General features: G+C 43.8%; 1 protein-coding gene across 1 annotated transcript in view; it reads left to right on the forward strand.

Annotated features, from left to right (window-relative positions):
• Nucleotides 1–619: 619 nt before the first annotated feature.
• The window catches only part of LOC126299018 (uncharacterized), a 632,090-nt gene continuing 605,344 nt past the window's right edge, over nt 620–27,365 (forward strand). The window contains exon 1 of the mRNA XM_049990655.1: nt 620–654. The gene's annotated coding sequence lies outside the window, so the exon portion shown is untranslated. The remainder of the gene's footprint in view (nt 655–27,365) is intronic.

The raw sequence follows: 27,365 nt of genomic DNA on the forward strand, positions 1-27,365 counted from the left end.
AATGGTATAAGATCGAGAAATTCTTCGGTGACACGCGGATTGTCGTCGACATCTCGAATGAATATGACGAGCTGAGGTATGTCCGCAACGTCTGCGGACTCAGTAAGAGCGATAGAAAGTGAACTGAAGTTTGCCGCCCTCTCCATTAATTGCTGCTCCATATCTGAGACCATATCTTCGAACCTGTGAGCAACAGTTTGAGGCGAAAGAGCTATTTTTTCAAATTTTTCCGTTAGGTCTGGTGGACAAGTACAAGCCGCCGAGTCTACCAGGCAATCCTTAATAAGATTCCCAGCAGCAAAGGGTTTCCCTGCTTTCCCAATTCTCAGCGATCATTTGTAACTTGCGCACAGACTTTGCCCACCTGTTTCCTGCTCGTAGCACGCCAGAAAATAACATACAATTAATTTTTTACAATCCTGTTGTCCCCTAGTTCCACTGAATAGGACCGCTATGTGTGGTCGCAAAATAAATTTTGATCTATTGCAGTATTTGCGTACAGCAGTTGACGAGGCTCGGCGGGCGGTCTGCACGGCCAGCTAAGCGACACGGCTCGGCCACTGCGAGAACTTACCAATTCGACCGGGGCGCTGGCCGCGGGCGATCGCGGGCGCTAGCGCCCCAGGGGCACAGTTTGGACGAGACTGTTCTAAGGTAAGTCTCACGGTCAGTATTGCCTCACGTGTTCCAATATTTCTACGGAATCCAAACTGATCTTCCCCGGGGTCGGCTTCTACCAGTTTTTCCATTCGTCTGTAAAGAATTCGCGTTAGCATTTTGCAGCCGTGACTTATTAAAATGACAGTTCGGTAATTTTCACATATGTCAACACCTGCTTTCGCTGGGATTGGAATTATTATATTCTTCTTGAAGTCTGAGGGTATTTCGCCTGTCTCATACATCTTGCTCACCAGATGGTAGAGTTTTGTCAGGACTGGCTCTCCCTAGGCTGTCAGTAGTTCTAATGGAATGTTATCTACTGCCGGGGCCTTGTTTCGACTAAGGTCTTTCAGCGCTCTATTAAACTCTTCACGCAATATCATATCTCCCATTTTATCTTCATCTAAATCCTCTTCCATTTCCATAATATTGTCCTCAAGTACATCGCCCTTGTACAGGCCCTCTATATACCCCTTCCACCTTTGTGCTTTCACTTCTTTGCTTAGAACAGGGTTTCCATCTGAGTTCTTGATATTCATACAAGTGGTTCTCTTTTCTCCAAAAGTCTCTATAATTTTCCTGTAGGCAGTATCTATCTTACACCTAGTGAGATAAGCCTCTACATCCTTACGTTTGTATTCTAGCCATCCCTACTTAGCCATTTTGCACTTCCTGTCGATCTCATTTTTGAGGCGTTTGTATTCCATTTTGTCTGCTTCATTTACTGCATTTTTATATTTTCTCCATTCATCAATTAAATTCAATATTTCTTCTGTTGACCAAGGATTTCTACTAGCCCTCGTCTTTTTACCTACTTGATCCTCTGCTGCCTTCACTACTTCATTCCTCAAAGCTACCCATTCTTCTTCTATTATATTTCTTTCCCCCATTTCTGCCAATTGTTCCCTTATGCTCTCCCTGAAACTCTGTATAACCTCTGGTTTAGTCAGTTTATCCAGGTCCCATCTCCTTAAATTCCCACCTTTTTGCAGTTTCTTCAGTTTTAATCTATAGTTCATAACCAATAGATTGTGGTCAGAGTCCACATCTGCCCGTAGAAATATCTTACAATTTAAAACCTGGTTCCTAAATCTCTGTCTTACCATTATATAATCTATATGATACCTTCTAGTATCTCTTGGCTTCTTCCATGTATACAACCTTCTTTCATGATTCTTGAACAAAGTGTTAGCTATGATCAAGTTATGCTCTGTTCAAAATTCTACCTGGCGGCTTCCTCTTTCATTTCTTACCCCCAATCCATATTCACCTACTACGTTTCCTTCTCTCCCTTTTCCTATTATCGAATTCCAGTCACCCATGACTGTTAAATTTTCGTCTCCCTTCACTGTCTGAAAAATTTCTTTTATTTCGTCATACATTTCTTCAATTTCTTCCTCGTCTGCAGAGCTAGTTGGCATATAAACTTGTACTACTGTAGTAGGCATGGGCTTCGTGTCCATCTTGGCCACAATAATGCGTTCACTATGCTGTTTGTAGTAGCTTACCCGCATTCCTATTTTTTTTATTCATTATTAAACCTACTCCTGCATTACCCCTATTTGATTTTGTATTTATAACCCTGTATTCGCCTAACCAAAAGTCTTGTTCCTCCTGCCACCGAACTTCACTAATTCCCACTATACCTAACTTTAACCTATCCATTTCCCTTTTTAAATTTTCTAACCTACCTGCCCGATTAAGGGATCTGACATTCCACGCTCCGATCCGTAGAACGCCAGTTTTCTTTCTCCTGATAACGACGTCCTCTTGAGTAGTCTCTCCCCCCCCCCCCCCCCCCCCCCCGGAGATCCGAATGCGGGTCTATTTTACCTCCGTAATATTTTACCCAAGAGGACGCCATCATCATTAACCATACAGTAAAGCTGCATGCCCTCGGGAAAAATTATGGCTGCAGTTTCTCCTTGCTTTCAACCGTTCGCAGTACCAGCACAGCAAGGCTGTTTTGGTTAGTGTTACAAGGCGAGATCAGTCAATCATCCAGACTGTTGCCCTTGAAACTACTGAAAAGGCTGCTGCCCCTCTTCAGGAACCACACGTTTGCCTGGTCTCTCAAAAGATACCCCTCCGTTGTGGGTGCACCTACGGTACGGCTGTCTGTATCGCTGAGACACGCATGCCTTGCCACCAACGGCAAGGTCCATGTTTCATTGGGGGGGGGTTACATTTCATCAATTTCTTCGTCATTTGCACAGCTAGTTGGCATATAAACTTGTACTGCTGTAGTAGGCGTGGGCTTCGTGTCTATTACCATATCGTGCGATAAAAGAAATTACATTTCGAGAAAAACGAGTTTGAAGTTTTGACTACATATAAATGCAATATTATTCAACTTACGTTCAATCTGCTATTCCGGCTCTATAAACTAGTCCTTCATCTTCCTCATAGAGGGCGTTCTGCTCGATCTGGGCCATCCTGCACTGCTCCAGAGCCGCTCGTACGGTCGGTGAGAAGCGGTTTTTGGCAGCTTGAATCCGGTTGCCGTCCGAATGCTTGGCGAACTGTGTCGAATAGAGTCCCAGGGTGACGTCCATCGTTGTTATGGTCTTCAGAATTGCTGAATACCCTTCGTTGAAGCTGCTCACTGCCAGGAAAGTCACAGTCTCCACAGACTTCGCACCGCAATGCAAATGCTTGGAGGCTAACTTCCAAACACGCGCGTTCAAACTTTGATTTGAATTTTGTGTGTTTCCTCCCAAGCACCGGTACAAAAACTCGTCCTCCGAAAGAAAAAAACTGGTGCGTGAAAAAGGCCAATTTCAGGCAGGTGCATTTTTTTGTTCAATTGCGAATAACAAATATCTCGGTTCCGTATTCGGAAAAACCGTTTCACGAGTGGAATCTCAACACTTTTGTGGATCCATAAATGTAGTTCAAAAAAATCGATTTTTTAACCAAAAGATAGTAAACCTCCCCTTATAAAACCATTGCCTACGGTGAAAGATGCATTAAAATATTAGAAATGGCAGAGGAATTTAACTCAGGAGCTTTGGATCTGTAGGCTGAAAATTACGCACTGAGCCAGAGACACACACTTTTAAGGGGCTCCGGAAAGCCTTATGTTTCCAATGTTAAAATAGCGCTTATAAATTTTCTCAGAAAGTATTTGAGCTACAACATTTGAAGTTCGTACAGGTGAAGTGTTGGCTACAACCTAACTCAGGGATTTTTAAAGATTTGAATTCAGTTATTAGAGATTAATTTTTTTCTGTTGTAACGAAAATTCACTACTTTTTGCGCCATTTTTTGTTTATAAATTCAACAATATAAAGGCATTTGGAAAATTTCTGTATTAAAACTTCCTGGCAGATTAAAACTGTGTGCCCGACCGAGACTCCAACTCGGGACCTCTGCCTTTCGCGGGCAAGTGCCCTACCATCTGAGCTACCGAAGCACGACTCACGCCCGGTACTCACAGCTTTACTTCTGCCAGTACCTCGTCTCCTACCTTCCAAACTTTACAGAAGCTCTCCTCCGACCCTTGCAGAACTAGCAAGTTCGGAAGTAAAGCTGTGAGTACCGGGCCTGAGTCGTGCTTCGGTAGCTCAGATGGTAGAGTACTTGCCCGCGAAAGCAAAGGTCCCGAGTCCGCGTTTCGGTCGGGCACACAGTTTTAATCTGCCAGGAAGTTTCATATCAGCGCACACTCCGCTGCAGAGTGAAAATCTCATTTTGGAAACATCCCCCAGGCTGTGGCTAAGCCATGTCTCCGCAGTATCCTTTCTTTCAGGAGTGCTAGTTCTGCAAGGTTCGCAGGAGAGCTTCTGTAAAGTTTGGAAGGTAGGAGACGAGGTACTGGCAGAAGTAAAGCTGTGAGTACCGGGCGTGAGTCGTGCTTCGGTAGCTCAGATGGACGCCAGCACGGTAGCTCAGCGTGTTCGGCCAGAGGGTTAGCTGCCCTCTGTAACAAAAGAACTGAGTTGATCGATCAACAACGAACTTAACGGATGGCTTACGACGTCCGCTCCGAGCAGATTCAACGAACAAAAGCGAACAAAATGAGATTAAAAAAAAAAAAAAGATGGTAGAGCACTTGCCCGCGAAAGCAAAGGTCCCAAGTTTGAGTCTCGGTCGGGCACACAGTTTTAATCTACCAGGAAGTTTCATATCAGCGCACACTCCGCTGCAGAGTGAAAATCTCATTCTGGAAACATCCCCCAGGCTGTGGCTAAGCCATGTCTCCGCAGTATCCTTTCTTTCAGGAGTGCTAGTTCTGCAAGGTTCGCAGGAGAGCTTCTGTAAAGTTTGGAAGGTAGGAGACGAGGTACTGGCTGAAGTAAAGCTGTGAGTCGTGCTTCGGTAGCTCAGATGGACGCCAGCACGTTAGCTCAGCCTGTTCGGTCAGAGGGTTAGCTGCCCTCTGTAACAAAAAAATTGAGTTAATCGATCAACATCGAACTTAACGGATGGCTTACGACGTCCGCTCCGAGCAGATTCAACGAACAAAAGCGAACAAAATGAGACAAAAAAAAAAAAAAGATGGTAGAGCACTTGCCCGCGAAAGGCAAAGGTCCTAAATTGAGTCTCGGTCGGGCACACAGTTTTAATCTGCCATGAAATTTCATATCAGCGCACACTCCGCTGCAGAGTGAAAATCTCTTTCTGGACTTCTCTATTAAGTTACGCAGAAGAGACTGTGTAACAATTCCTGAAAATTTGAAGCAAGTTGGTTTGGTAGATCCTGAGAAAACATATAATTTGTATGACAAAATAAAACTTTTGAGAATCGAGCGACAAAGTTTGGATTACCTTTTTAGTTATCTTCATCTTCTGCAAGCTCCTCCTTCAGCTTTCTCTTTGTCCTCCTCGTGTTTACTCTGACTTGTATTTATAGGCTATTTACAGCCCTGTCAGCAGCCCGAAGACGTTCCTTGTCTAAAGCAGGCAACGTTCTTACCATGTTCAAATCTATCTTCTATCCTAGATTTCTAAATATTGTGAACTTTACAACGTTGTCATCACTAAAATTAGCAACAGCATCATACACACCAATGCAGATGGAGAGCGATATGAAACGGGACGATCACTTAATAACGGTAGCAGGGAAAGCGAATGACGACTTCGTTTTATTTGGAGACTTTTAGGAAAATGTAGCTCACCTGTGAACGAAACAGCCTATAGAATAGCCGGCCGGAGTGGCCGAGCGGTTGTAGGTGCTTCAGTCTGGACCCGCGAGACCGCTACGGTCGCAGGTTCGAATCCTGCCTCGGGCATGGATGTGTGTGATGTCCTTAGGTTAGTTAGGTTTAAGTAGTTCTAAGTTCTAGGGGACTGATGACCTTAGAAGTTAAGTCCCATAGTGCTCAGAGCCATTTGAACCAAGCGTATAGAATATTACTGCGTGGGTCGCAGTATTGTTAGAGTGTGTGAAATCCCCACGTGATCGAATTAAAAGAACACATCGCACAGATTCAAAGGCGTGCTTCTAGATTTGTTAGCGGCTGGTTCGATCAGCACGCGAGTATTATGGAGATGCTTCGTGAATTCAAATGGGAATTCCTATGGGAATTGGAAAATTTAGGGGTCCCGCATTTGAGACTCACTGCCGAATGATTCTACTGCGGTCAACGTGCATTTCGCCTTAAGGACCAACAAGATAAGGTAACAAAAATTAGGCCTTGTATAGAGGCTTATAGATAGTCATTTTTCCCTCGCTCCATTTGCGAGTGGGTCAGGAAAGGAAATTGCTAGTAGTGGTGCAAGGTACCCTCAGTCATGTACCATACTGTGGCTTTCGGAACATTCGCGTTGACGTTGATGTAGATCTAAATCTAATAGGAGTTGTAGAGGTGAACCAAGACAGTAAGCAGGTCAAATCGAATTAGGAGGCAGGAGGTACGCAGATATGAAAAGTCTTGCACAAGATAGAGTAGCGTGAAGAGCTGCACCAAACTAGTCTTTGGACTAATGAATACATCACGTATCTCAGAATCATCTTTTATTATTATTGTTATTAAAACCCACTTATATTGTTTTGCAGAGGACAAGTCACGAGCAACATCGTTGCGACTGCCATCTCAACTTCGCAAAGGTAAAATTGCAAAAAATAAAGAGGGTACAATTCACTGTCAGTTTAACTAAATGACACATTCTTAGACGTAAGCGGGTGGACCAAAATGCGGAAACGCAGCGAAAAGCTCATGCTTGAACATAATTACAGATGCTAGACAAGCCTGCAGGTTGCGCTGTCGTGTTTGATCACGAACGGCACCTGTGTGTCAGCTGTCGTCAGAACGTGGCTGTGGTGATTGTATTATGTTGGAGCTAAGTGACTTCGAATGTGAGCTCATTGTTCGTACTCGTATTGTGGGGCTTCCGTAACCAAGGTAGCCGAAGTGTTTCATTTCTCAAGAGGCACCACATCGAAGATTTTTACCGCTTACGGGGAAAGCGGAAGAACATCATCCGCTAAGTCACAACGCAGACGAATGTATTTCTTGAGAGAGCGTAACAAATGACCATTGAAGAGGACTGTGACGAAAAATAAGAGGGAGGCGGCTGCAAAAATCACTGCCAAAAAGAATGTTACACTCGCGAATCCTGTCAGCACAAAACCAACACGAAAGGAGCTCCAGAAGCAGGGAATTTCAAGACGAGCAGGAATTCCAAAACCGCCCAACAGTGATACAAATGCCCGTAACAGGAAAACATGGCGCAGAAGCCATGAAATCTAGACTATGGAACATCGGAAGAAAGTCATTTGGTCCGGTGAGTCTTTTTGCGCACTGCTTCCAACTTCTGGCCGAGTGTACGACACAAGTGTGAAACACAGTGGTATTTCGTCGATAATTTGGGCATCTACATCCTAGTATTCCATAGTCCGAATGGTTACATTGCAAGTTTGCATTGTTTCCAAGGATTAAATGGCTCAAATGGCTCTGAGCACTATGGGACTTAACATCTGAGGTCTTCAATCCCCTAGAACTTAGAACTAATTAAATCTAACTAACCTAAGGACATCACACACATCCATGCCCGAGGTAGGATTCGAACCTGCGACCATAGCGGTCCCGCGGTTCCAGACTGAAGCGCCTAGAACAGCTCGACCACACTGGCCGGCCTTTCCAAGGGCTATGTGACCATTTTAATTTACCACGCCCATCGTATGGTACAGTGTTTGTTCCGCAATAGTGATGCTGTTTTTCAAGACAATAACGTCCTGTTCACTCAGCATGCATCGTCCAGGACAGGGTTTGTGAAGATGAACTACCAGAGTCCTCCTAACCACCAGTCACCAGATTTCAGTATTATTGAGCCTTTGTGATCTACTTTAGACTGTAGGGTGCCTGATCGCTATCCACCACTATAATCGTTACCTGAATATGCCACTATATGCGGGAATAACGGGATAACTTTCAATTTAAAAACATACAGGATCTTTATTTATCCATTCCAAGACGATTGGAAGGTGTTTTCAATGCTGACTGTTTACCTACACTACATTAAGCATGGTAATTTGTTGTGTTTTCGGTGTTTTCATATTTTTGGCCACCATCCGTAGGACCCTCTGCATTGGCCAACAGAGCTGTATTCGTGAATACCGTTAGAGATAGTGAAGTCTGGAGCAGCTCGGCGGGCAGGAGAGGTGCGTTATTCTGGAGAGCGGGGGCCAAAAAAAGCGGCAGGAAACGCGACGGCGACGCTCCGCTGGCGTTGCGGGTCGGCCACACGCCGCCTGCCACCAGCGCCAGGACAATGACATCGCTTTCCTCAAACAGCCCCCTCCTCTCTAACGCATTCCAGGCGGGACCGGCTCCCCTCTGTCTTTGTAGCATTATGTCTCAACGGGTCCTACTAAATGTTCACCGAAAATCAGTTTGTAGCATAAAGCGAATCGTATTTAACAATATGCATAATCTTTCTTCATATGCTCAATTAAAAAAAAAAAAAAAACGTTAGTTTTATTTCAGTCCCTCCAACGAGCACCGTCTTAACAAAATTTGTGCAACTTATAACTACAGGTGAATCGAAGCAGTATGGCAACGTGTGTTAAAATATCTACGGGCATTGAACGCACTAAATAACCGGTGCCTATGAAGTTCGAAAGGGAGCTGTCCATGAGAAGTGGAAACGAAGTGGAATGGGCATTTTCTGCGTGTAGACACTTGCAAAACGTTCTCCAGGAACTCGCTGTTAAGCTCGGTTAGAAGGCTTGCTAACATTCCAGTCGGCATCGTCTAGAGTGCCTGGAGCACAGGCGCTTTCACACGTAACCTGAGTAGTACGCCAGGTGAATTTAACCGCAACTGTGAAACATCTTACGACGAGAGGATTTAAACAAAGGACGTGGCCCAAAGTTTGTGCTGTTCAAATGCCCTTCGCGATTGTAATTGTCCAGAATATTGTAATTGTCCAAAATATCTCGTATACGGACGCGATTTCTACCACGGGTGACGTGAAATTATTGTTTACTACTAGAAATACAGCGCCTCGCTAGTATTAGATTCTGGCTTCAGCTATATATCCATGAACATAATTTTGCAATATTTTCGGTAAATTATCTAATGGGAAATTATAATCTTCTGACATCTATTTTTTTATAGTCATAGCAAAGAGAGAGTTATATTTTTCAATATCTTCCCAAATATCTGTATATGTTTGCTCACAGTTATATTCAGATTTATATAACTCTTCTCCATAAAGCCACTTAAAATAATCGGTACCATAATTATAATTCTATAACTAAAGATTGTTTATAATAATTTTTGCAAATATTACATTTAACTTTTTTCTTTTCTGATTTCTCAACTAAAATATTTCTGTCTAATTTCAATGGCTCCCATAATTCACTCATGTTTTATATATCTTAATTTATAAGACAAAAAATTTATTAGATTTTTAAAATTGCTACAACTGATTTATATTTTTCACGTAAGTTGTGAATGTCTGAATACTAGATTTGGGGAACTACTTTTTAAGATAAGAAATTTATTATATTTTAAAAAATGAAAAACGTTTTATTTTTATTAGGTTTATATTCTTAAAGTTCATATTTTTTTTAAAAAATTAATAAGGCTATATTTATAGGGTTTATATTTTAAAAATTTGTAGCACGCATGACATTTTTTATTCAGCTAAATAATTATAATTAACTGATCTTAATTTTTTTCAATTTCGGTTTAATTTATAATTTAACAGATTTTTCTATTATTCTCATATTCAAGTAAAACTATGATTTAACAGACTTTTCCAGTATTTGTTCATGGTAATTAGTTAATTTTTTTCATTGTAGGTGATATTTGGGACAGCCCCATTTCGTCATATACAAAGATTTTAACTTATTATGAGAAAAAGTCAGGTGGTAGCCCAAAATATCACCTACTGCTAGCAGAGAGATACATGCCAATAGTGATATGCCCTACAACACTGGACAGAAGAGTAGAGTCACGACGAATTTTCAAATGAGCCCAGCTCTATGTATAGAACCATGATGGACATATCGATGAATGGAATCTTCAAAGATAATTATGTTACAAAGTTGCATTCGTCATCACAGTGCGGGCACCACATCTGTCTTGAATACACTAGACGACCACCTGTGCTGTCCAAGTTAGCCATAATGGAAACTAAACACTACATTTTCGTCTTGTTGAGGCTGGTGGTTGTGCCCTGTCTTCGAGGTCTCTGTGGCATTATCTTTCAACACAAGAACTCAAAGTGACTCACTGTTCTCACAGAGGGAACTGGACTGTTACTCTACCTGGCACATTCTCCAGATTTCTCACACACTGAAACCATTTCGTCACGGGTTGATGATAGATTGGCACACCACCACTTGCCAGCCACAATGACTGATGAATTCTAACTTCGAGTTGAAGGAACATGGAATGACATAAACATATTTGTCGCTCAAGCACTGTTCGATTGGATGACCAGCTGGGCTAAAGCAAGTGTTGCCGAAACCAGTGGCAATTCTGTGTAAATTTCGCATCCTCTATGTTCCCAAATCACGTTGTGTATTCTTCCTACTACACTGTATATGTGCGACAAGTAAAATTTCCTTACAGCTGTTGCAGCTCTAATGGCCAGCAATGTACTTCACGAAAGCTTTATTCAGTTGAAACTAGGAGATGGATAGACCCTGCCTTCAGCAGAAAGACTTTTCCCGATGTGAGTATTGGTAGCATTCTGCTACAATGGGCGCTTTTCGGTCTTCTTTCTTTCTCTCTCTCTTTTTTTTATGGAAGATTAGAGTTGAATGTTTCTGCATGTGGGTGGTGGGTGCTGCATATTCTGTGTGTTCTATGTGAAGAAGGACAGAGCGAGGCGCGTCGTATGATCATAGGGGCAAGAACTCTACGTGACAGTTACTATGCTCGCAGATACTGTTTTTATTGTTTTCCAGGGATAGAGTTTAAACATATCATATTAGCCTTCGTGTCGACGAAATGACCTCTGAATATGAGGCAAGTGGCAATATTTGTTCCCAGTCTGTGGCACACCTTCCCGTATTTGCCTCATTACTTCTTAATCTAATACCTATATTTTTTATCCAGCAAAGCATTTAATTTCTAAATCGATAATTAAAATATGATTCCTTCTCTAACTTTTAAGTGTATTCTCTCGAAATGAACCTTTTAGAGGGGAAATGATACATTGTTTTGAATGTATTAGTTAACCATCATTGACTATCTAATATGGCAGGGCACGGCTGATGAACAAAGGGCTATGATGGTGATTTAAAGCAAGTGTAACGCCGTGGAGCGCCCGGACTGGGGGACATAAGATGGTGAGAAGGAGGCGACCCTGTCTCCAGAGAGGGTGATCGTCTTAGCACACTAAGTATTCATTCATGATAAAAGATCACTTCCACTAGGAGCAAATTTAGGACTTTTGGTTAAATCTAAGAGTAAGCTAACGTCGACAAAGGCACACGTTTTTCGTGACAGAAGTGTTATCTAAGTCCTGAACGAGAGGACACGAGGATGGCGTAAGTACACTCCCCTTTCGGACGACAGTTCTGACGTTCTAGCTTGATCCATCATTGTGAACTTTCTAGAAATGTCCGGTAATAATTATTTTCAAGTGCAAGCCTGGTCAACGAATACAAGAAAAGTTTTTTAAAAAAATGTTTCACTCATGTTTTTCTGAAATATAACTTTTTTATCACTTAGCGAATCTGCGAAACTGATTGTATCCCGCCATATTTAGCAAGACCCAAACATAAATGTAAACAAATAGAAACCGTGTAATACTAAACGGAAGTTTATAGAAAACAAAAATTACTATAAGAAATAGAATCCCCAAAGCTTTCAGTTATGTGCTCCCACACTACAAATTAGTGTTCGTCAGACAGGTGTAAAATGAACAGTAGCAGTTTTTATCTTTATTCAGACAAAGTTCATTTCACATTATTCATACAACACACACACTGATCAGCCAGAACATTATGACCACCTACCTAATAGCCGGTATGTCAACCTTTGGGACAGATAATAGCGGTGACGTGTCGTGGAATGGAAGCAGTGAGGGAGTTAGCACCACATCTGCACGCACAAATCACCTAATTCTCATACATTTCGGGGAGGGAGGGAATGAGCTCGGACTCCACGTTCGCTAACATCCCAAACGTGTTCGATCAGGTTCGATGGCCAGCACATCAACTGGAACTCGCCACTGTGATCCTCGAACCATTCCTTCATACTCCTAGCCCCGTGATATGGCGCATTATCTTGCTAAAAAACGCCAATGGCGTCTGGTAACGTTATCGTCATGAAGGGGTGTACGTGGTATGCAACCAGTGTACGATACTCCTTGGTCGTCATGGGGTCTTACATGAGCCACACTGAACACATGGGTGCCCACGTGGACCTTTCCCAGAGCATAAGGGAGCCGCTGCCGGCTTGTCTTCGTTCCGTAGTACAGGAGTCAAGGAGCTGTTCCCCTGGAAGACGACGGATTCGCGGCTTCCCGTCGACATGTTGAGGAAGGTATCGGGATTCATCAGACCATGCAATCCTCTGCCACTGCGCCGACGTCCAGTGCCGATGGTCACGTGACTATTTCAGTCGTAGTTGCCGATGTCATGGTGTTAATATTGGCACATGCACGTATCATCGACTCTGGAGGCCCATGGTTAAAAGTGTTCGGTGCACTGTGTGTTCAGACACACTTGTACTCTGCCAATATTAAAGCCTCATGTTAGCTCCGTCACAGTTAGCCGCCTGTCCTGTTTTACCAGTCTGCCCAGTCTACGAGGTCCGACATTTGTAATTAGGGGTGGCCGGCCAACCTTACGACGTCTGGACGTGGTTTTACCTTAGTTTCACGACGTCACTCTTCGAACACCCACCAAGTCGTCGAGCAGTTCCCGAAATTGTCGTGCCGATCCTCCGGACCACATACACCGTGCATGAGTCATTCCTCCTCACCAGGAGGCGATGCTACGGCCTGGCCGGTTTTATATCGATAGTATGCCGGTGGTCATAATGTTCTAGCTGATCAGTGTATGTATTCCCTTTGCAGTTGAGAAGTTTTCACGTTGTTCTTTTCGTTTTCCAAACTTGTGAATGTTGGAAGCGAGCTAATATCAATCGTTTGGAGGCAGCTAAGATCTTTTGTGTTTCAGTCTCTTGGTCTTGGTTGGATATAAGTTGCTTGGTCTGCAATGATTTCTTTTTTTTTTTTTTCATTCTGGTCCTACGTGGAAGAGAGTTTGGGTTGAAATAGTAGATTCCAGGTCCATAGCATTTACAGTAGGATCTTCATCCGAAAAATCGTCGAAATCTAGTTCATCTTCGTTTGCAAATGGATACACCAGCACCATAAATTCATGATCTGTCATCACTTAACGTCTACCTCCTCCCATACAAATTATGGGTTCAGTCTCAGGTTATTTATACCAATAGAAGTTCCAGAAGCTACTTCGAGAATAGAAAATACGTACTTAATATTTCTACACTCCTGGAAATGGAAAAAAGAACACATCGACACCGGTGTGTCAGACCCACCATACTTGCTCCGGACACTGCGAGAGGGCTGTACAACACACGCACGGCACAGCGGACACACCAGGAACCGCGCTGTTGGCCGTCGAATGGCGCTAGCTGCGCAGCATTTGTGCACCGCCGCCGTCACACTGGTAGCATGCCGCGACAGCGTGGACGTGAACCGTATGTGCAGTTGACGGACTTTGAGCGAGGGCGTATAGTGGGCATGCGGGAGGCCGGGTGGACGTACCGCCGAATTGCTCAACACGTGGGGCGTGAGGTCTCCACAGTACATCGATGTTGTCGCCAGTGGTCGGCGGAAGGTGCACGTGCCCGTCGACCTGGGACCGGACCGCAGCGACGCACGGATGCACGCCAAGACCGTAGGATCCTACGCAGTGCCGTAGGGGACCGCACCGCCACTTCCCAGCAAATTAGCGACACTGTTGCTCCTGGGGTATCGGCGAGGACCTTTCGCAACCGTCTCCATGAAGCTGGGCTACGGTCCCGCACACCGTTAGGCCGTCTTCCGCTCACGCCCCAACATCGTGCAGTCCGCCTCCAGTGGTGTCGCGACAGGCGTGAATGGAGGGACGAATGGAGACGTGTCGTCTTCAGCGATGAGAGTCGCTTCTGCCTTGGTGCCAATGATGGTCGTATGCGTGTTTGGCGCCGTGCAGGTGAGCGCCACAATCAGGACTGCATACGACCGAGGCACACAGGGCCAACACCCGGCATCATGGTGTGGGGAGCGATCTCCTACACTGGCCGTACACCTCTGGTGATCGTCGAGGGGACACTGAATAGTACACGGTACATCCAAACCGTCATCGAACCCATCGTTCTACCCTTCCTAGACCGGCAAGGGAACTTGCTGTTCCAACAGGACAATGCACGTCCGCATGTATCCCGTGCCACCCAACGTGCTCTAGAAGGTGTAAGTCAACTACCCTGGCCAGCAAGATCTCCGGATCTGTGCCCCATTGAGCATGTTTGGGACTGGATGAAGCGCCGTCTCACGCGGTCTACACGTCCAGCACGAACGCTGGTCCAACTGAGGCGCCAGGTGGAAATGGCAAGGCAAACCGTTCCACAGGACTACATCCAGCATCTCTACGATCGTCTCCATGGGAGAATAGCAGCCTGCATTGCTGCGAAAGGTGGATATACACTGTACTAGTGCCGACATTGTGCATGCTCTGTTGCCTGTGTCTATGTGCCTGTGGTTCTGCCAGTGTGATCATGTGCTGTATCTGAACACAGGAATGTGTCAGTAAAGTTTCCCCTTCCTGGGACAATGAATTCACGGTGTTCTTATTTCAATTTCCAGGGGTGTATAACACGTACATAAGCAGAAGTAATTGCACTATACCGCATATGTCCAAAGCAAAATAGTATAAGTGTTACTTACTTATTTATCACAGAGTTATACGTTAAGTGCGGAGTTACAGCGCCAAAGATAATAGAAAACGAGCAACATTTACTATTTTTCGCATTCTCATTCAGAATATCAAATAATCACCATATAATAAGGCATCATGCACCACATTAACGAAGGTTCACTCAGGGACACGTAATGTCCTGTGACGTCGAGACTAGTGCAAACTGGTGGCCATCTCCTTATTCCCACTTATAAGCGCGTCAGTTCAAATAAGCAAAGTAGTCAACAATATTAAATTCTAACTGGCAGCAAAGAAAATCCAGTTCAGACTCTGCTTTGCAGACGCACAAAGCAGCGTAATGTAGAGTTAAGTCTTTATTAATATTTGGGCAAATATTTGTCCGTTGGCACGTGGATGTAGAAAATAAACTAAAGAAATCACTACAACAAATGTCGGCAATTGCTATCGGTTTGTGGTAGAATGATCGACGTAGACAGTTGTTCAGTGTAATCCGCCAGATATGTGACAACGGTTTCTGATTGCAAATAGACACACAATTTAAAATAGTAATGGAGTAGCAGAATTAGTATTTTTTTCACTTCTTCATAATATCCTCACGTCAGATACAATCAATGTATAGCGAACTTCAGTTCAGCTACTTTAAGGGATGATAATTTACAGGGCACAAGAACAAAAACAGAAACGAATATCTGTTAACTACAACCATGGAATTAACAACAACATATAACATTCACAGATGTTACAAAGAGTAATCTATATGTATGTCAGAGAGTTATTCGAATACAATTACTAAAATTTACGTAACACCAACTCACCAAATTGAAGTTCTCTTCCTAATGTTAACAAAAAGAAAAAGGAAACAATAACAATGAATATACTGCAGGAAGCTGTGCAAAGCGTCAAGGTGAGTTACAGGTGCAGCGAGCACTCTTTCTAATAACGTTTCTACCTATATTTGCCCCCTCCCCCCCTTTCCAGAGACCACTGTGTTCGTCTCCAGTAGAGTCTAATACTTTAAAAGCCAAATAAAGGTTTTGCAAGAACTTTATTTATAGGGAAAATTAGTAGTCCTATTCGAACCATCACCTTTAGTTAGAGTTGAGTATTAGAATACACGACTAGCGTTACGATCATCCACCAGTGTCTCTTACGTTAAGAAGACGGGTGAGGACACGCAGTGGAGGTGATATGGTATCTCTTCCAGGTTTTCAATGGCGTAGCATAAATCTTACAGTAGCCAAGACTTGCAAGAGATCTGCCAAACGGTCCAATTCGTCTAGGTTTCACTTCCAGACAGCTGCTAACCTCAACAAATTACATTCAGCTTCCTATTGCTTCAGTGTTTGGAATGGAATTCATATGATTCTCATCATTAACCTAGGCAGCAAATGCTTTGTTATCTCTGCAGATAAAACACGGTGTCCGACTCATTGCCCGCATTTCGTGGTCGTGCGGTAGCGTTCTCGCTTCCCACGCACGGGTTCCCGGGTTCGATTTCCGGCGCGGTCAGGGATTTTTTCTGCCTCGTGATGGCTGGGTGTTGTGTGATGTCCTTAGGTTAGTTAGGTTTAAGTAGTTCTAAGGTCTAGGGGACTGATGATCATAGATGTTAAGTCCCATAGTGCTCAGAGCCATTTGAACCATTTTGTCCGACTCTTTAGTCGTTTATGTAAACGTTGTAGAACGATGGAGGCAACAGAATGTGCTGATGGAAGCAGTTTTTAGTGTTTCTCTGGCAACTCCTTTACTTGTTCATGGTACAAGAAAGATGTGTCTCGGAATAATTGTGGAAGATGGAACATGCAAAAAGAAGAGAATCGTTGGATATTGTTAGGCGTCCCAACAACGTCAGATTCATCTACTAGTACACGACTACACTAGTTTATTTAAAAGTTTGAACGAAATCTACTACAATGGTAATTCTACAACGAACGTACATACTGAACAGTTAAATCACAGAGACTGACTCGAGCGAACTGTGTTTGAATTTGCCTGTCACAGTGGTCTGTCACTTACCTGTGTAAACAGTAGTGTTGTGTAGCATGACCCTCTGTTTTTTCTTAAGTATCAGATGTGTGTTATGCTAGTTCTGTGGCACTGGGGCATATGAATAAAGTGAAGAAACGCTTTTCCTTCGAATTTCGAAGCATAAGGTATAGAATTTATGAATAAAATGCGAAGCAAGAGCTTTAGCTCGAGGGGACAAAACGGACAAAAATATTCATCTTCGTCTTGAGCTGTGGCTTCGGCATTAGGTAAATTGTAGGAATAAAGAGAAACTCTGATTCCATTCTGGAAGCAATACCTTTTAAAATGTGAAGGCTGGTCAGTAGCGGACTTACCTCAGCAGAGTGCAAATTGGCCCAAGTAGCAGCTTCTTCACCCTGTAAAAAATACTACAGAACGCGTCGATATCTGCCTGGAGAGCGTTATGAAACTCTATATCGTTTCAAGAAAGGAAATGTTAAACTGATTGTGAATTCTTTTCCGTCACACACGGAAGAAAGAAGAAAAATGGTTCAAATGGCTCTGAGCACAATGGGACTCAACATCTGAGGTCATCAGTCCCCTAGAATTTAGAACTACTCAAACCTAACTAACCTAAGGGCATCACACACATCCATGCCCGAGGCAGGATTCGAACCTGCGACCGTAGCGGTCACGCGGTTCCCGATTGAAGCGCCTAGAACCGCTCGGCCACACCGGCCGGCAAGAAAGAAGAGATGAACGTCATCGTCAGAACTGAGGACAATGTTTTTCCTTCGGTACCTAGCTGATCTAGGATTCCAGTTCGGCATAGCATAAGAAATGGGAATTCATCAAACTACAGCTATTAAAATAAAGTAGAGTTTTTACGAGGATATTGGGAAAAACTGGCTTGTAGATGCAATTTACGTTGTCACCACATGATGTGAGTGTGGCTAGAAAAATTTAAGTTTCCAAGTGCTATAGGTGTAATCGATTGAACGTACTTGCGAATTCCGAAACCTATGCAGTATGGCGACAAATACACGAATGGAGAGGGTTACGCTAGTAGAAATGTGCAGGCTATGTGCAGTGTAAAGGGACAGCTCACTAGTGTTGAGGCTAACTTGCCCTGGTCAGTACATGACAAACGAGTATGGAGAAATTCAAGTGTCGGGGGAATGGTAATTGAATCTATGATGAAGGCCATGGCCTACAACCTTGGTTGATGACCTCCCTTTGCAATCCAGCAGAGGAAAGGCACAAGTCATGCAACAAGTTTCAAAAGAGAGGATTGTAATAAAGCGGTGTTTTGGTCAGTGGAAGAGGCGTTTTCCTATTTTACAGTTTGCGTCTAGAGTCGCCTTATCAAATGTTGCAATAATTATAGATTGCTGCTTAATAGTGCATAATGTTATGAAACATTTACAGGGTGAAGATTTTGATGATACTGCACAGGATTTCCATGACGAAGGTGATAATGAAGAGGGGCCTGTAACTGATAGGCAAATTCTTACGAGAGGACACGAAAAAAGGCCAAAAAATTGCAGATCTAATAAAAAATGTAGAATTTTGAATTATTTTATTTATGAAAGCATACAACAAACTGTTGGAAACACAGTCTAAAGAACAGTATATATATTAAAATTATTTTCCTATTCTTCTTCTTGAACAGTGTTTTCCTTGTACACCTTTTCATTAAGGAAGTTCATTATCAAAGCTTTTTTTTCATTTGAACCCTTGACAATTTCAATTATTCCAGTAACACCAGCCCTGCCCAATTTTGTAGCACTGAGCACCTTTCTCTCATCTGATTCTGACAAACATTTTGCTTTCTTCAAGGACAGGTGGAATGTCATATAAACTTGTTGTACACGAGGACTTGTTTCTTCCTCTTTGCTTCCGGGAGTTGTGATTTCTCCAATAATTCAGGATATATTTTTAAAGCTGTGTTTAAAAACACTATTGTACTTTCTGCACATACCGAGCTCTCATCTGAATCGAATGAGGACTCCGTTGATTGAAAATTCTCATGTGCTCACTTAGAACAAATAAAGCTTAAGGCTAACAAAACAGCGAAGTCAGATGCCCGTGATCACTCAAAAAAGGTTGTTGACAAAGCAGAAGAAGTAGAACGCTAGAAGCTTTCGCTTTTATGTCAGGAGTAAAAGGTGGGAGGAAAAGGTAAAGGTTATTCATACAATGTGAAACGAAAGCTTTGCTTCTTCATTTTGTATGCAAGTAAATGCCTGGCTTCCACGTCTATCTTCCAAGTTTACGCTTCAGATTTATTCTTACGGCAGAGGGCGTTTATTACGTAAACAGTTAAATGAATATTAAGTTTTAAACCCATATTTAATGTTTTTAAAACTACGTGATATTTAAACTTTGCGCTGCAGACGAAATTGCTCACGGAATTATTACGAAACTACTTAACGCTTCGTGGCCGCAGCGCATCCATTACGCAGCTGACGCAAACGCAGGTCGATCGATCTTTCAGCCATCTGTAAATCTGATAGAGTGATAACAGCGCTTGTAGGGCACGTATCACAGATTTCGCTATAAAACCGTGCTTTGTGTGGCTATCTCGCGTTCAGTACATGCGTTTGTTCTCTTAAGGCTGTAAGAACAAACCTATTAAAGAGAAAAAGGCACCATGAATTGTGTACCATTACCATGAGTCAGCGCTATGGTACAAGCAATAACTAACCCTGACGCTTCCCACCAAAAACAAGTTATAATAAACACAGCAAGAACAGCAAAAATAGAGAATCTAGTCTGAAACGATAGGCAACGACTACCCTACACTGAATAAACAGGTACCACTTGTCAGGAAACGTCCCGTCTTCGTTATACGATGGTTTAAGTGCAAATGTGTAACTCATCCACTTCTAATTGAGGAATGGAATTATGCGTGACGCAGTACTGTTATTAGGTAATAATTCGAAAGAAAACATAACGAATATCCATTTATCACTTAAGCACATTTCTTTGTATTAACACTTAAACATTATGTGTTTATATTACTCCAAAACGAAACATAATCCAACATGTCGTACGTACAGAACGTAATTTTAAGTGTTAATACAAACAAATGAATTTAAGTGATAAATGGATGTTTGTTGTATTTCCTTTCACATTGTTACCTAATAATTGTACTGTGTCACCCCTAATGCAGTTCCTCATGCAGAAGTGGATGATTAAACATCCGAAATGAAACCGTCGGCTGGCCGCAGTGGGCGAACGGTTCTAGGCGCTACAGTCTGGAACCGCGAGATCGCTACGGTCGCAGGTTCGAATCCTGCCTCAGGCATGAGTGGGTGTGATGTCCTTAGGTTAGTTAGGTTTAAATAATTCTAAGTTCTAGGGGACTGATGACCTCAGAAGTCCCATAGTGCTCAGACCCATTTGAAGCCTTTTTCGAAACCGTCGAAAAGAGAAACCTCATGTTTCGATACCTCGGTTCCTACTCAAAATTTTATGCACTCACTCACCGCCTACAAGTCCTAGAAGTTTCTAACGGGAATTTCCGCACCCTATGTCCAAACATTCATGGAAGTAACGAGAGTTTCAAATGTAAGTCATGATCTTACTTCTAAAATACAAAATTTAGTATCCGACAGTGACTAAGATTCTGTGCCTAGCCCAACTATCGGTAGGGAGAACGCATCAGAAATATTCGGGCTCCAGGCGACAGATGCGGCTTGCGCCCACACACATGCAAACAAATGAGGTGGCGCAGTCATAAGAGTGTTAAAAACCGCAACCCGGCAATTGCTAACCAGCCCCTGTTCCACCTACACAGAGTAGGATAGAAGAGAAATACCCCCATTTCAACCTGCTTCGAAATGTACCCAGACTTCCAGCTCATCAGCGCGAGGTGTAAGTTTTGGCAGCTGACAGTGAATAGTAATCAATTTCTTGGTATCCGTCTACGAGTAAGTGGGTGAAATGGAACTGGAATCAGTGACAACTTTCATGTATCAAAAAGTGTATGTCCGAACTATTTAAACTGGAACGACTACATGAACGTACCCATGGAGAAGGCAGAAGACAGATCCAGACTGGCTGAAACAACTCTAAGATCGCCTTCAAAACGCTCGTTCGATCAATTCGTTGGTATTGTTCGTCCGTCCTGGTTCCATGCCAATCTGTACTGAAGGACGAGCAGGACAATTCGTTACTCTGTTGTTTGGTCACCGCGAGAGTGTCAGAAAGGTGCTGAACAAACTGCAGTGAGCGATCATACAAGAAGGGGTTGTCCATTGCGTAGAGCCTTACTTAGAAAATTTGTTCTCATCCGAAAGGGTTACTGGCAACCAGAGCCGTGCATCGCGCCACGTTTACCCGCGAGAGCCCGCCTGCGCCCGACTGCTCCGTTCTGCTACCCGCATCGCCGATAGTCGGGCTCAACTGTACCGGAAACGGCCGGCGACTCGTCCGAGCTAGGGTGTCAACAGGGCGCGGCGTGTCAGCGAAACACACAGCACAAGGAAGGCGGGAATGAGTTGCCACACAAGAGGGGGTTCCCTTTCTCAATCGACTGGACTTCTGTAAGAATCGTGAAGGTTTGATGTGCTAGGAACAGAGTGTTCTTGAATCTTTATAAAGAAAAATAACTAATAATGTAAAATGATCAATGTAACACAGCAGTGCGAAGTACAATAACGAATATAGTACAAGCAAATTTTTTTGATTTATACAATTCATCCTTCCCTTTTTCCGCATTTTCTAAAGCCTTCACGTTTTGCAACTGTTTTATGAAACTTATTACACTTCGGTCCACAGCTGGAAAATCGTCTAGAAAGTTTCAACATCTTCGTGCACCCTACTTCTTGTATTCTTCTGCGTGTAATGTTCCTGGGTCATTTTCCACAAACCTTGTCTTTTGCGGTACAATTGCATAAGTTTTCAAACTTTCTGAACGCGGCCTGACCCGTTGCTACAGAGATACGCACGTGTGAGCCCAGCTGATGAGCCTGGATTGGCTGCTCCGAGAACTGCAGCTGACGGTCGTTAAGGTTGTGTCTCCACTAATGCACAGGCGAAGACTGTGGGTGTTCTAGAATCCGTCGGAAGTATCCGTGGCTTGTCCCTAAAATCCGCTCGTATGTGGCCATCTAATGCAGCCCTATGCAAACATTTCAGCGGAAGACCTGTGACCAACCCACCTTGGGTTATTATTATTATTGTTATTATTATCACAATATCAGGAATACATATCGAACAACTAAGGTCCTTGCAACGTCCAGAGATTAGAAAATCTATAGAAGTTAAAAAAAAGGCTCTGAAGCTAGAGCAGGGAACGGACACGTGTCTGAAGGTAGAAAGGTATCGTAAGATTTTATACGGGTTGTAAAAACTCAAAATATTTGTAGGTTTTGCAGAGCATCAATGGTTATTGGTGGGTGAATGGTTATCTGGAGAGTGATTTGCAAACAGAAACTTGGGGAAGCTAGTCAGTGTGGAACTCTGCAGTTAACCGAAAGTTTCGTGTGCCACAAATTTTTCTTTTTCGTGAGCCGGCATCATCTGCTGGGAGTTTTGCGGTTACGAGCATGGCATCTGCTGCTGATGATGGATTTCCGAGGTGCACCAATAGCAGGCGCGGTCCGTCCAGTGGCGAGAAAAGCAGACCTACAAGAGGGGACCACTAGCCCGCCTCCCCCTGCTTTCCAGTTCCGAACGATGGCAGAGGACTTAACGGTTGTGGCTACATGCAAAGCTGAGGCCTACGGCTGAGCCCGAGTCTGCAGGAGGGATGTCAACCGGCAGCCACGCCCGAACTTGGTGCGCTTTGTGCGAAGGGGGCGTGCCGCTCAACGGCGACTTATGTCAATCGGCGACTGCACCTCGACTGATGTTTCTGCTGCTGAGGGCAACACACAGAAAAGCCAGTTGGTGTCTCCTTTGCGCCGAGCCCCCGATTGAGATATAGTCGCCCTTTGACGTAAGTCGCCGTTGAGTGGCACCCCCCCTCCTCCCCCCCCCCCCCTTGTCACTGAGCTCGCTGCATTTGGGGGGCCAGCTGACATCCTCTCCTGTTGACATGTCCTCGGTCGTGGGCCTCGGCTTGACAGGTAGCAGGTAGCCACGACCCTTACGTCTGCCGTCTGCCGCCATCGTTCGGTGCTGCGAAGTAGGGCGGTGGGCCCACCACCCCCCTCGCCCCGCAGGTCTGCTTTTTTCGCTACTGGATGGACTCCGTCTGTTATCAGCGCACCTGAGAAATCCGTCGTAACTGCAGATGCTATGCTCTTAACTGCAGAACCTCCAACAGATGCTACCAGCTCACGAAGCTCGTTTCAAGCAGCACTGAGAAACATCTCACAATAACTTCAGACAGGCATTACAGAATTTACAAAGGAAATTTCTACTACTGACTTAAAACTAATACACGAGAAACTGCCCCAATAATTGCTTGACAAGGTGGGCCTTCTTAATAAAATAAAATGAAAGAAATAAGAAAATTTATATGAATAAATTATCGAGCTTTAGAAAATATTTCAATGTGCAAAAGAAATGAATTTATTTCTTAGAAGCTTACTTGTATGAGTGAAATGTTAGCGAGATTCATATGTAAGATGGAGTGAAAATTTAGAAAATAAAGTGAATTCTTACGTAATATAGTTAAAATATTATTTACGTTGAGAAATTTGTCAAGATATGTCTTGTACAAGATTTGGTAAGGAAATTGAGTAAATTCAGTGTCGCTGCTACCTGCAGATACAGAGCGTTATTTACGACTAACTACAGTCCCTTACACAACGGTTTACGGAACTAGAAAAGTTTACTACAAACAAATTCAACCACTATGACACTCACACAAAAACAACGAGGAAAACCATTATTTTGATAGTTTAAATCAGTATATTGCAGTGTCACAGTCAGATTCAACTTTCATATACATACCTTAGGTTTAGATTGTTGATTTTTGTTTTCTTTCTTAGAAGTTTGTCAGTACAGCATCCGCCTGTCTGCTGTGGTAGCAACTGTGTAGCCAACGTAGCTTTCTCAGTCAAGGCAAAGAGATTTGTATTCTTTCGGTAGTCCTTCTACGGTAGTTAAGCTGGTGGCTGAAACGACCCCTCTGGTCTCTCCCGGCTACATGGCGGAAGTTCGTTGCAGGAAGAGTATGCTCTCGGCGCTCGGTAGTGGACCTTTGGTGAGTGAAGACGGTACTCTAAAGAGCGACTTGGTACTAGTGGGTATGTCAGTGTGTGATGGTGTGTAGCTATTCCAACTGACGTACACGTTTGATCAGCTAGTTGATTTAAAAGTTCGGTAGACGAATACTTATATTTTTCAGAGTGTAGTCACGAGTATTTATTCCTGTATGTAGTAAGTTTTTCCGATCCTCGCTTTGTGTAAGCAGAACACGTGGTGTAGGAAGTTCGTTGCTCAGCACAGGTTTAAAATTAAGCTGTCTGAGTTCTCTTTTGCAATGTATGGAATGTATGTGTGAACTTTTCTGGTGTGTATGTGTTTTATTTCCTCTACTTTTCATTTCGTTTCAGTTATAAGATTGTGTAGCTTTTTTCAACCCCGTGTGGAGGATTTCACCGTATGTAATTTCAGTACAATCTTGAATAAACTTTATTCTTAATTCCGCGAGATATTTCATGTTTATTCATATCTATAGGGTTTACATTTGCGTTCTTGAAGTTTTCAATAGTCTTAATAATTTTGCTTTGTTGATGAATATTCACGGTATTTGCAGGCGTTTCACGCCAATGCAGCTTGGTTTGATGTGCAAGGTGATGCAAATAAATTACTATTCAGATGGTAGAGCACTTGCCCGCGAAAGGCCAAGGTCCCGAATTCGAGTCTCGGTCCGGCACATAGTTTTGATCCGCCACGAAGTTTCAGTATCAGAACTGTTTGAGAGCTCATCCAGTATTTCAGAATATCTGAAACAGTTTTGGAAAATTGAAAAGTTAAACTAGTGTATTTAAATTGCTATTTGCCTTAACAAGTTCCTGTCTTCGCTGTACAAGTAACTTCACGTGATGATTTGAATATATAAATGTTATTCTTTAAATCTACAATTACAACAAATTCTAGTTGTCATAAAAACCGTAAGAACATGACTCTGAGTGCTCCCTCCCACTCCGGCCGCGGTGGTCTCGCGGTTAAGGCACTCAGTCCGGAACTGCGCGACTGCTACGGTCGCAGGTTCGAATCCTGCTTGGGGCATGGATGTGTGTGATGTCCTTAGGTTAGTTAGGTTCAAGTAATTCTAAGTTCTAGAGGACTGATGACCACAGATGTTACGTCCCATAGTGCTCTGAGCCATTTGATCCATTTTTGCTCCCTCAGAGCTAAAGAGCAATGAACAAATTCAATGGTCACTTTTCTTATTTAAATTTGCTGAGAATACATCTCAGTTAAAGTAAATTTTCATGACAGACTTTTCTAAAATGATTACTAACACAATATTTTTTTTGGTGTCGTATTATACGTAGAATACGAAAACATTTCAGTGAAAGAAGTTATTTTCTTTCACACAAAGAATTCAAATGTACTGAAGTTCAAAATTTAGTTACATCCACGTTTCCTTCGGAAACGAATTACATTCATATATCCTTCAGAAACATAGTATAACATTTTTGTTCCATGGGAGCTGACAAGCAGCTGACAGTACACGAACTAGAAGCAAAAAATCTCAGTAAACATAGGGTCGAAAATGCTTATCTTAAAAACTGCGAGCAGTTTTTCATCTTCGATACTGTGAAGCAAATCTCTTCTACTTTAAGCTCTGTGCTTTCCATATTTTGAGAAGGGATAATATGGACCAAACCAAGAAAAAATATCTAGTAAATATGTGCTCTAAAACGCATACCTTAAGAGCTACGAGCACTTGTTCATCTGCGGTACTTTGGAATACAACTCTTCTAACGAACAAGGTCCATAGATAGTGATCGGGCCAAATATCTCACGAAATAAACGTCAAAGGAAAAAACTACACTCCTGGAAATGGAAAAAAGAACACATTGACACCGGTGTGTCAGACTCACCATACTTGCTCTGGACACTGCGAGAGGGCTGTACAAGCAATGATCACACGCACGGCACAGCGGACACACCAGGAACCACGGTGTTGGCCGTCGAATGGCGCTAGCTGCGCAGCATTTGTGCACCGCCGCCGTCAGTGTCAGCCAGTTTGCCGTGGCATACGGAGCTCCATCGCAGTCTTTAACACTGGTAGCATGCCGCGACAGCGTGGACGTGAACCGTATGTGTAGTTGACGGACTTTGAGCGAGGGCTTATAGTGGGCATGCGGGAGGCCGGGTGTACGTACCGCCGAATTGCTCAACACGTGGGGCGTGAGGTCTCCACAGTACATCGATGTTGTCGCCAGTGGTCGGCGGAAGGTGCACGTGCCCGTCGACCTGGGACCGGACCGCAGCGACGCACGGATGCACGCCAAGACCGTAGGATCCTACGCAGTGCCGTAGGGGACCGCACCGCCACTTCCCAGCAAATTAGGGACACTGTTGCTCCTGGGGTATCGGCGAGGACCATTCGCAACCGTCTCCATGAAGCTGGGCTACGGTCCCGAACACCGTTAGGCCATCTTCCGCTCACGCCCCAACATCGTGCAGCCCGCCTCCAGTGGTGTCGCGACAGGCGTGAATGGAGGGACGAATGGAGACGTGTCGTCTTCAGCGATGAGAGTCGCTTCTGCCTTGGTGCCGATGATGGTCGTATGCGCGTTTGGCGCCGTGCAGGTGAGCGCGACAATCAGGACTGCATACGACCGAGGCACACAGGGCCAACACCCGGCATCATGGTGTGAGGAGCGATCTCCTACACTGGCCGTACACCTCTGGTGATCGTCGAGGGGACACTGAATAGTGCACGGTACATCCAAACCGTCATCGAACCCATCGATCTACCATTCCTAGACCGGCAAGGGAACTTGCTGTTCCAACAGGATAATGCACGTCCGCATGTATCCCGTGCCACCCAACGTGCTCTAGAAGGTGTAAGTCAACTACCCTGGCCAGCAAGATCTCCGGATCTGTCCCCCATTGAGCATGTTTGGGACTGGATGAAGCGTCGTCTCACGCGGTCTGCACGTCCAGCACGAACGCTGGTCCAACTGAGGCGGCAGGTGGAAATGGCATGGCAAGCCGTTCCACAGGACTACATCCAGCATCTCTACGATCGTCTCCATGGGAGAACAGCAGCCTGCATTGCTGCGAAAGTTGGATATACACTGTACTTGTGCCGACATTGTGCATGCTGTGTTGCCTGTGTCTATGTGCCTGTGGTTCTGTCAGTGTGATCATGTGATGTATCTGACCCCAGGAATGTGTCAATAAAGTTTCCCCTTCCTGGGACAATGACTTCACGGTGTTCTTATTTCAATTTCCAGGAGAG

Source organism: Schistocerca gregaria, chromosome X (assembly GCF_023897955.1).
Source record: "Schistocerca gregaria isolate iqSchGreg1 chromosome X, iqSchGreg1.2, whole genome shotgun sequence".
Classification (NCBI taxonomy): domain Eukaryota; kingdom Metazoa; phylum Arthropoda; class Insecta; order Orthoptera; family Acrididae; genus Schistocerca; species Schistocerca gregaria.